At 47.0% G+C, this 11,441-nt stretch overlaps 1 long non-coding RNA gene across 1 annotated transcript; it reads left to right on the top strand.

Moving 5' to 3' along the window:
- The first annotated feature begins 1,874 nt into the window (after positions 1 to 1,874).
- On the top strand, positions 1,875 to 4,131 carry LOC130528559 (uncharacterized). Its single transcript, XR_008951330.1, has 3 exons — positions 1,875 to 3,006; positions 3,558 to 3,752; positions 4,006 to 4,131. It is a non-coding gene; the product is annotated as an uncharacterized LOC130528559 (long non-coding RNA).
- Positions 4,132 to 11,441: the final 7,310 nt, after the last annotated feature.

The raw sequence follows: 11,441 nt of genomic DNA, 5'->3' as shown, positions 1-11,441 counted from the left end.
ATTATCCTAGCACACAGAAAAAACAGAAACCTCCATTCCATACTCACCACATCCAAATTCCCGGACCAATTCATCACACCCCGACCCAGACATAGCCAACACTATCGAGACAGAAAATTCATTCAAAACACATACACTGGTACAGGGTTCCCCACGCTAGGCCTCACTTCCATCCATTCCACCAACGTAGTCTACATCATCACATGCACCCTCTGCAACAAACATTATATAGGTGAAACACAAAATTCCATACATACCCGTCTAACACAGCACCTTTACAATATAGCGGGAAGTCGACTTGGCACCACCCTTGTCCGGCACTTCCAAGAGCATCCAGTCAGCCACCTTATTATCTCGGGGCTGGAAACCAATAACTGCTGGACAGTGGGACAGAGGAGGAGAGCGGAACGTATATGGATCAACAAATTAGGCACAAAGACACCACATGGCCTCAATGAACATCCATAGAACTCATCTTTCCCAGTCAGCCAATTTAAACAACCTAATATTCTTACAAGCCGAACCAGTTTCTTACCTACCCATTGATCGACTGATTTATCTTTTACCCTGCTTTTATTACATAACTTCGTTTTCTCTATTTTAATTTGAACTCTAATTTATTTTTATTTATATTTATTTTTAATTTTATTTATAATCTGATTGGATTAACCTGCTCTCCTCCTCCCCCTTTCCCTACCCACACCCGGCCTCGAACCCTGATTCCTATTGAGAGACAACTCTGACCTGCACACCTTGCCATCAGTCCGATCAGTAGGCCAGTGCACAGAAAGTTGTAACCCAAACCCTGAACCCCAACCCTAACCCAACCCTAACCCTAACCCCTAACCCTAACCCTAACCTAACCCCTAACCCTATAACCCTAACCCTCTAACCCTAACCCCTAACCCTAACCCCTAACCCTAACCCTCTAACCCTAACCCTCTAACCCTAACCCCTAACCCTAACCCTAAAAAAGGAAACCCACACCCCGCTGGTGAATCATTTTCTAGACCACGGATGGCCGTCGCTTCAAGCAACGGTCATTGAGCATGACCCCATGTGGTCCACTGTCCAGCGGATCCGGGCTGAACGGCGCTGGATCCTTAAATTGGGCACACAAGTTCCGGGGGGCCTGAACCTAAAATGAGCCGATCCTGGCCTGACATAAGTGATGGCCCGTGCACGGAACTCTGACGCCGCTTCGCGGCGCCAGAGTTCCCAACCTTAAAAACCTAACCCCTAACCCCTAACCCCTAACCCCTAACCGAACCCTCTAACCCTAACCATAACCCTAACCCGAACCCTCTAACCCTAACCCGAACCCTCAACCCGAACCCTCTAACCCTAACCCTAACCCCAACCCTAACCCTCTAACCTAACCCCTCTAACCCTAACCCTAACCCTAACCCCTAACCCTAACCCTAACCCTAACCTAACCTAACCTAACCCTAACCCTCTAACCCTAACCCCAACCCCTAACCCTAACCTCAACCTCTAACCCTAACTAACTCTGATTAATTATCCCTCCCCCTATCTGATTCTGATTTCTAAATTGCCCATGGTCCTGTTCTCAATCCTAGCCTCATTATTCCAACCCAAACCGATGTCCCCATACCCAAAACCCAATCTCGTGCCCGCTAAGCCTTGTACCTATCAATCAAACCCACCTCAAACTAAGCCCAAATTTGACTCAGCCCGCATACGGGAGAGCCCATAGGAGGTAGGGTACGAAAAATAGGACAAGTGCAGTGCCACATGGCCTAACGAGGCTAAGGAGAAGGTTGAAGTATAGGGAGGCAAAAGAGAGGAAAGGGAGAAATGAGGTTAAGGAAAGGGGGAGAACCAAGGAAAAGATGGCATGAAGGAGAGGGGAGGAAGGGAAGGATGAAGAGAAAAGGTTAAGTTCAAAAGAGGGAAAAAGGAAATCAAAAGTAAAAATAAAAAGGAATAAAACAGGGGAGATGTTATAGGGAAACACAAATTCAATTAGAAACAGGGGAAACAACAAATACAAAAGATAAAATACAAGGGAAGGGAAGGGACATTTAAATTGAAAATAATAAAAAAAAACATGAAAAGCAAAAAGCGAGGGGAGTATAAAAGGGGAAACGGAAATTAGAGACCTCAGAAGGTCCAAAGATTCGGAGGGAGCAACATCACAAAATTGAAATAATTAGGAAACGGGAGAGGGGACAAAAAGCAACGGGACCATTTTTATGTTGACGGCCAAGGGGCCACCATATTTAAAAGATCAGCCCGCCTGATGAAGGCCAAAACTGGCCGAAACGTCGCGGCACCAGGCTGATCGCAACTAAGGCCATAAGAGCCTCAATTTTTGGACACCCCACCACCTTAGGGTGGTGGACATTTAACTTTTGGGTGGGAGTCTCTGCCTGGGACCCCCTTGGATGGCCAGTGCTCTGCTTTCCAGGGGCTTCGCCCCAGGGGAAAGCCTAACCCTAAAACCTAACCCCTAACCCTCTAACCCTAACCCTAACCATGCCCGTGCCACTGATCGGTAGTTCACAGTCCAAATTTGGACTTTAAAACTCACTGGGGACTTGCGGTGAGACCTAAAAGACAGACCGCCCGAGGAAACTGTTTGGGTGGAGGGGCCCCTGGCGGGCTCATCTGGTCTTGAACCGGCTTCGCCCGCTTGGCGCTACCCGGCGAGCGAAAAGCTGTATAAGCCCAGCCAGTCATATGCGCCATTCAATCTTTCGAAAGCCAGTTGCGTCGCCGATCCAATCTTTCGACAGCCAGTCATATGCGCCATTCAATCTTTCAACAGCCAGTCGCGTCGCCGATCCAATCTTTCAACAGCCAATCATATGCGCCATTCAATCTTTCGACAGCCAATCATCTGCGCGATTCAATCTTTCGACGTCCCGCCTTAAATTAAACTGCGGTCTCAAACTTTGGAAAAGCCAATCGATCCTAGAGTTGATTTATTATTTAAAAGTCTGCCCGCTGTTTATTCCGGACATCTCCGTGGATTTTGACAAGGTACGTGCGCAAATTGCGGTCTGTTATTCGTTACGTTTTTTTTTTCATTTCACATAAAATATCACCGTAAATGCTTAATGCAATATGTCCAAGTCATGTCAGGCATTTGTAACGCTAATGTAACTTGATCATCGGGAGTTTTGCAATAAAGTTTGTGCAGTTGCTGCCGGAGCTTTAGCTGGCTGTATTTTTTTTTCTGCCGATGAAATTGTTTGTTTTCTTTGGCAGTTGTGCGCTGGAGTGCGTCGTTTCTGATTACTTGTTATAACATTATGTTATGACAGACCAAAGAAATGGCATGACCTTTACACTCAGGTGAAACGACCAACCTAAAACGACTTACATTAATCATTTCAGATAGCAGACTACATTTTTCCCTCAGGTATAGACAGAAAGGATATAATCTATCTAGATTTATAACTATTAGCAGGATAAAAATACCTCTGAAGAACTTAACACGGTTAACTGTTACATTCAGCAGGGTGTTTACACATTTATTAGTCAGCTATTATGTTATGTGAAACAAGAGTAAGTTTTTTTTGTTGTTACAGATAGAAAAGTGCCCTCTGCAGCTGAGTTATGTTATGTTATAACATGACAGAAAATGTCTACCAAAAAAACCTCCAGCCGTGCCTCCTCCACCTTCAGCCGTGCCTCCTCCACCTCCAGCTGGGCCTCCTCTTCAGTCATCTACAGTTTTGCTTCAGCCCCAGCTTCCTTCTTCCATGTCCTCTTCACAACAGGATGTAAGTGATAAATAAATAAATTCTCAGTCGATCTATAGATCACCTTCCACCTTCCCCAGCTATTCTATCCTGCCGGCTCCCCGGTGAATCCTGTCTGCTGTCTATTCCTGATAATAAAGCTGTGTTCCGTCGAACTCCGGTGTTGCATTTGGGTTCTCGTCGGGTCCCTGACATCTGTCTGTCTGCAAGAATTTAAGTAGTGACAAGGAAATTGTGATGCCACAGAAGCTAAATATCAGTTTTTATTTTCCAGGCTGGAGACAACCGCAGCATTCCTGGAACGGACCGTGTAGATGAACTGGCTGAATACTTGGTGGAGCTACGAGAGCAGACGGGATTGACCCTGAACAATCAACAAGTTAGCACCATTCTGGGTTTTGTGGCAGAGTCTTGACAAATTTGACAAAGACAGGATTGTGTATGCTGCAAGACATCAGGACCGGTTGCTAAACTGGGCGGTTCAGGTCTCCTAAAAGAAGGCTGTGTTCACTCCTGGGGTGGAAAGTAACAAACGGTGTGTGTTTTGGCTCAAGTGGTTCACCAGCTCAGTGGCCAAACTGCTGTCGCCTGATAGAGACCATCTTCGCGAGGCTGTGCAACATTCATACGAGCCCCAAAAAAGAGGACAACACAGCGTATCTCGATGGTCTCTAATTTTACAGGATTACAAAAAGATCGGCAGCTGGTTCTGTGCAATGGGACACTAATGCAGCAGACAACCCTTCAACTTGTTGTAGTGAACCAGACCACCCTCATGCAGTGGTATAACCAACGGCTGAAGGGTCAGGGGTGTCTGTTCTTTTGCAAGGTGTGCAACGGCCAGTGGCAGCTGACCCATTGCCCTGTGCAAAAACAAAACCCATCTCTCTGCCACAGTACCAACGCCAGCCCCCAGTTTACCAGCTGCACACCTACAACATGCCAGCAAATACAGCTGGACAGGCAAAACCTAGGTTACGGCAAATTGATCCTGCAGTTGCCTCCAGTGGACCATCAGCCACCCTCTTCAGTACAAAGGAAAAATATACTGTCCAAACACTGAGGCTCTCACCAGGAACAGGAACATGTGTTGAAGCAGATGAGACAGTAATTGCAATATTGTTACTTTTAATATGCTTATCCCTGTGGGCTGTTCTGCCCTTTGAGTTCCACTGCAAGTTTTACATCTTATTTCATAGTTGTATCAAGGTTTCATTGGGGTTTGATTTGTTTCTTTGACAATTTCAGCTTTATAAATGCTTAAATGTGAATGTCATTTTGTTCACAATTGTACATACATATTCTCTTTGTTATAAATTAAAAGTTTTACAAAAATAATTCTATCATTTTGGGGTCCGGGTGGGATTCGAACTTCTGTCTTTCCTTCTCTTCTTCCCCCTTTTCTCCGCTTTTTCCCCTTCTTCCCCATCTTATACAGACTACTGTTCCCCAGCTTCTTGGCAGCCGAGGGTTATCCGGCTGAGCTAATCCTCTTGGCTTTGTGCTGCAAAACACCTATTACCACACAGGAACTCTCCCCAACACACCTTCCACCCATTTACCCAATCAGTCACTCTCCCTCCAGAATTCAAATCATAACGCCCAACCAGAACCCACGACACTTTTTCCCTCCGAAAGTCTCCACAGACCCCCCTTACTACCAATCCCAGCCGGGGGGAGGGACTCACCCTCCCTCAACACCTTAAATACAGACACGGGAGCCATTCTCAGGCTTCTCCCCTGATGAAGCAACACAATTGCGAAACGTCGGGATTTTCCACCTCTGTGTGCTAGCTCTGCTGTCCTTTTACGGAATTGGACCAGCTTTTAACTTGCTTTTAACAGAAATTTTCCAGATTGTTTTACGGAAGCTTTTAACTCTTATTGGCTTTTAAACCTTTGAAATTGAAATAAAGATACCTTTAATCCAATGGTGGGGGGCTCTGCCAGCCCAGGATCGATTAAATGACTCCCCTGGAAACATTTTTAAACTCCAAGTGGCGCCACTAACTGTTTTGGAAGTTCTATTCCAGCGGACTATAAACAGAATAACGACGGCAACCTAGGACTGAACCAAGATCCTAGGAACTCAAAGGAAACCAAGGACACCCACCCACGTCGAAAACGAAAAGATCGACCCTGGGAAGGAAACTATAACAATCAGCTACTACAGGTAAGAGCCCTCCACCACATGTTTCATTCACACAGGGCAGCATCTACACACAGGGATGGACCTGAGAATGGCTCCACCTTCACATACAGGTACACCACACATATATCCCTCTCCACGACACCACAGGACAGAACACAACGCCCAACACACTCCATCCCACTCAATCACCCACCAGACCCAGACACTAGACACACTAGCAAACAATATTTCAAACTGATACAAGCAATACATCACAAAGAAATCATGGACATTGCACTTACTACTGACACACTCCCGTTAGGTATGAAAAGACAAGTACATAGACTCACAGACTTCATTAAACCTTCCACTCCAACAATAGACACACGCAACAAGATCCAGGAAAACACTAATCAGTGGATGAAAAACACAATCTCGGTACTCCACCAACATTACGCAAACACAATCAGGTCCATATCTATATCACCTTTCAACACAATAGCAGCCCAAATAGCCACCGGTTGGGCCCATAAGCGTTATGGCCCAAGACTCACGGCTACTTCATTACAAACATTCCATACACTTTGCCAGGAGCCCAAGAAGCAACCGCCATCACCATCTCTCCACAACCCCAAGCTACAACCAACAACTCACCAACCCATGCCTTAGCCACCATCGCGGAAGTGGTTGAAGAAAACCTTTCACCACGACCAACTTCTTCACATCACCCTCCACACACTGTTGAAATAGCAACGGCATCCACCCACACAGTCAGTAAAGGCCCCAGTAAAACACCGGCCTTCTTTCCACTATTCACCCCGCAACCTACATCACGTCCTAAGATCCCTCCCGGCACACCGACACCAACCTTAAAACTCTCCCATAACGATTCTCCAGACCCATCCACCCTAAACCTTACGGCCAAGCGGGTCACCTGGGGGCCTCCTCCACCTAAGGAAGACCCAGTTCCTGCCATTGTACCCGTCCCCCCTACAAGTTCCTTCACTACTGAACAACCTGGTAAAATTATTTCCACACCACAACAGTTACCCATAATAGCTACAGATGCCCACCACCCCATCACCCAGCCGACCACACAGGATCACAATTTAATCACACACAGTTTTCACTCCAATGTCTCTGTCTCTCTCCCAGACAAGATCCTCCCCTCTTCCCCACAGCTACCTTCCGCTGGTACCCAGGTGGATCTGATTGAGCTAGGGATCCCATCACAATGCAGGCCGAAGCAGGCCAAAATGATGACCAGGGTGCCAAAAGTCGATGCTGACTGCCAGACCACCCTATCTGAGCCTCCTACCTCCCCACAAACATCGGGGGAGTCTGCATTGTTGGCTCATCAGCCCCAGAGCACCAGCATATCCACTGACCCAAACCTAATTCACCCTTCTTCCCCTCTGTCCCTCATCCCCTCCAGTTACTTCTCCAGAGCCAAGTGACAGTTGGCCATCTGTATTCCCTAGCCCGTCTCAACCCTCAACACTTCCCACCTTTAGGCCAAATTACCATTTAGCTAGACCCAACCACAAAATCCAGGACTGGGTCTTCAAAAGCAATCAAAGTTTCCTCATCCTGGGTGACTCCAACGTTCACCACTTCCCCGAATACACCAATCCAGACATACAAATAGATAGTTACCCCGGAGCAAATGCCTACCATTTCCTCAAAGTCTGTGAAAAATCGCCCCCCCAACCCGAATACCGAGATCGTAATCTTTGCCATAGGCATTAACAACAGAGACCAGGACCCAAGCAAAACCACAATCAAGCAACTAAGGAGATTATTCCGTGCTGCTAAGCGGACCTTTCCCAATGCAGCAGCCTTCTTTCCCATCCTCAACTACTCATCCCAGTTAACACAGACACAACAGGACAATTTGGAACTTATCAACGAAACCATGACAACACATTACAAAACATTGCCGGAAATCCCAAACCACCTCTTCATCACAGAAAAAGAAAAGACAACATCACTTGGACCCCCTATACAGCAAGACTCATATTTGCTAACTGGCGTGGACAACTTCTTCCTGAAACCCCCGTAATTTAAATTTGCACTGAGCACAGATTCCAATCTCAATTCCAACCCTAACCCAATCTCCATCTCCAACCCTAACCCCAACCCTAACCCTAACCCTCTAACCCTAACCCTAAAACCCTAACCCCTAACCCTAACCTAAACCTAACCCCTACACCCCCCTAACCCCAACCCCTACCTTCCCCCCACCCTAACCCTAACCCAACCCTAACTTCTGCCCAACCCCAAGGTCAATCCTAACCACATACCTACTTGCCATTCCACCAAAGTCTTCTCTGACTGGGCGATCCAACTCTCTCCCTATCCTGTCCGGGAACTTCTCGAGCCCTGGCTAATTGCTCCCCCCCCCGGGGGGGCCCTCACCCTCCGCACTCCCCTGCTTTCCCGATCAGTAGGCCAGTGCAAAAAAAGTTTTATCCCAAACCCTGAACCCTAACCCTAACCCTAACCCTCTAACCCTAACCCTAACCCTACCCTAACCCTCTAACCCTAACCCCTAACCTAAAAACCCTACCCCTAACCCTACCCCTACCCTAACCCCTAACCCTAACCCCTAACCCAACCCCTAAACCCTAAACCCAACCCCTAACCCTAAAAACCCTAACCCCCCCACCCCCATACCACCAACACCACCACTATCAGGCATACACATATATACACACACAAGGATGCGTACACACTTACCTCTGCCCTACCTCACCTACCCTGTCCTCCTCGCTTCTCGCTTCTTCTCTCTCCTCTAATATGGCCTCCTCGAGCAAGTGGGGGGTGAACTGGGGACTAACATGCGTCGGCCAGTGCCTTGCCTCATCTCTCATAAAAAGCTACACAGATGTTGGTCTGTCTAGTGAGAGACTGGGAGTACATATCTCTCATTCCCCTAACCCTTGCCAGAGCCTCAGACCAGCTCCGTCCATTTAACCCACAAATTGCTATGGAGCCATCCCTCTTTTGTACTCTCCTTCCATATCTCTCTTCCCCCCCCCCCATCTCCCTCATTCCCACCCCCTTCATAAATACATGTTTTAATTAACCAGTATCTTCTCTCTTCTTCTTCTCCTCCTTCCTCTCTCCTCCCTTCCCCCACCGACACAACGCTACTCCACTACAACGACCCCTACACGCAAGAACAGGATGAATACAGCAGACGACTTCACACTACTGGTGCAGTCTCTAACAAGACTGATCACAACACACCACAAATGGACCATGCTTCCCCAAGGACCAAAGGACCACTCCCCACTTCCTGGCAGAGGCGGAAGCCCACCTAATCCGGATCATTGAACCCTTTTGTCCATCAGAGGAAACAAGTCTATGTGCCCATCACAACGCAAAGAATTGGACAGCGGCCACAATAGAAACCCTGAAGGAACACTACCTCCGCTTACAAGACAAGACCATAGAAATGATAAAATCACTACTGGTTGTTGACTGGGACAGAGCACTTCTAGTAGCCACACGGAGAGCACGACAACACACACCCCACATAAAAGAGGAGGTACTGGAAGCCACACGAGTCACCTTGACGAAAATTATGGAACCATCCTTTCCCATCAGACCAAAGGGAACCACAGAACCACGGAACAAAACCGCGGAACCACAGGAAGGACCCGGAACCACACAAATGGATACACCTGGGATAAACGAGGATGAATCCACAACAACGGAGCCAACACCCCCTCTCCCTAACCCAGCGGAGGAGAACACGGAAACAACAACAGGCAACTACCACAGGAACCCCTGCGTCATTTCCCACATCCCAATTACACCAGAGATAACAGTTATCAACACAACACCCAGGATGCCACAACTGAGACCACGGAAACCAACAATGAAATTCACAAACAACCCGGACCACCAAACAAATAAACACGACAGAGAAGAGGAGGAATACGACACAGAAAACCTAAACCCGCAACCCACCAAAAGACCCAGACCCACCGGATCACCACCATGCCTCCCCCTATACTCGAACCACCCGCACCTAGGAGATAAATACCAGAATTGGACCCTAGAGCCACAACGACCAATTATGATCATAGGGGACTCCAACATCGCCAGACTACCAAAAATATGGGACCCCCTGATACAAGTGGACAGCTTTCCCGGAGCTAAAATAGCGCATGGGGCACACTTCCTCAAGAACAAAACACCAATATCCCCCCAAGTGACCAAGGTCATCCTATCACTCGGACTAAATGACATGCAAGCAACAAACCCATCGCACCTACAGAAGGCACTAGGATCACTCTACAACGCTGGACACACCACATTCCCCAATGCGACAATACACATCCCGCTAATAAACTACAGCAACAACCTACCCACAGAAATGCAACAGAATATAATACAAATTAACGAAATAATTAAAACATTCAACTCATTTATCCCTCGTCTGGAGAAATCAAAATTCAACCACAGCGGACCTAATACATTGGACAACGGAAACAGCCAACGAGATGTGGCAACATTGGAAGACTTTTTTTTAGATTAAAGGAAAAACGGACCAACAGGAAACCAACCACAAACAAAGAAGTCGTAAATCTCTCCACATACTTCCAACCAAACCAACATCAACTAGCCCTCCTAAACAAAGGACTCTCCTTTGTCCCAACAAAGACCTCCAGAAACAACACCAGACAAAGACAGAATAGCGATGGACCTGTACAAATACCACAGACGCCTTAAACTAAACTCAGTCTTTGGACCACAACCCCCACGGACATTAAAAACCTTCACGGAAACCTCAGCATGGGTACCACACATCTCTCAACTCCCACCACCTTTACTAGATTTAATAAGTGAGGACGGAAAAGCACTCGACAACTTAAAATATACACCGGAGACTCCAAATCTAACACCAGAAGAGGAACAAGCACTTAGAGAACTGATTAAAAAACGGGAAATAATCATCAAACCCGCAGACAAAGGAAGTGCCATAGTTTTAATGGACTTACCAGACTATGTGACAGAAGCTCTACGCCAACTCCAGGACGAACAGTACTACATTCAACTAACGGAACCAATATATGAGGAAACGGCTAGAATGATCGCAATAGAACTGGAAATACTATATAAATCGAAGAAAATAACTAAACGTCACAGAAATACTTACTCGGACCACAACCACCCCGCCCCAGATACTTTTACCTCCTCCCAAAAATCCCACCAGGACGACCCATAATCTCAGACTGCGGCAGTGAAAGCTATGGGATAGCGGAATATCTGGAACACTTCCTAACCCCCCTATCGACCTTACATGATAGCTACATTAAAAACACGCAACACTTCCTGTCCAAAATCAGAACACTAGTGTTGAAAGAACCCTGCTTTCTCTTCACCATGGACGTCTGCAGCCTATACACCAACATTGAAATCCCACTGGGAATAGAAGCCATCCGAAGAACACTAACCCGCCACCCGGACCCGTTGTGACCCTGTAAGTGGAATCACACTTAAAGCTCCTTTTGTGATCTCCACCACATGTCCCGTAAATCTATTAGGAAGAGATCTTATCTCCAGCT

This window comes from Takifugu flavidus, chromosome 7 (genome assembly GCF_003711565.1).
Source record: "Takifugu flavidus isolate HTHZ2018 chromosome 7, ASM371156v2, whole genome shotgun sequence".
In the NCBI taxonomy this organism is placed as follows: domain Eukaryota; kingdom Metazoa; phylum Chordata; class Actinopteri; order Tetraodontiformes; family Tetraodontidae; genus Takifugu; species Takifugu flavidus.
The sequence above is the reverse complement of the archived record's forward strand: the minus strand, read 5'-3'. Positions and strand labels throughout refer to the sequence as shown.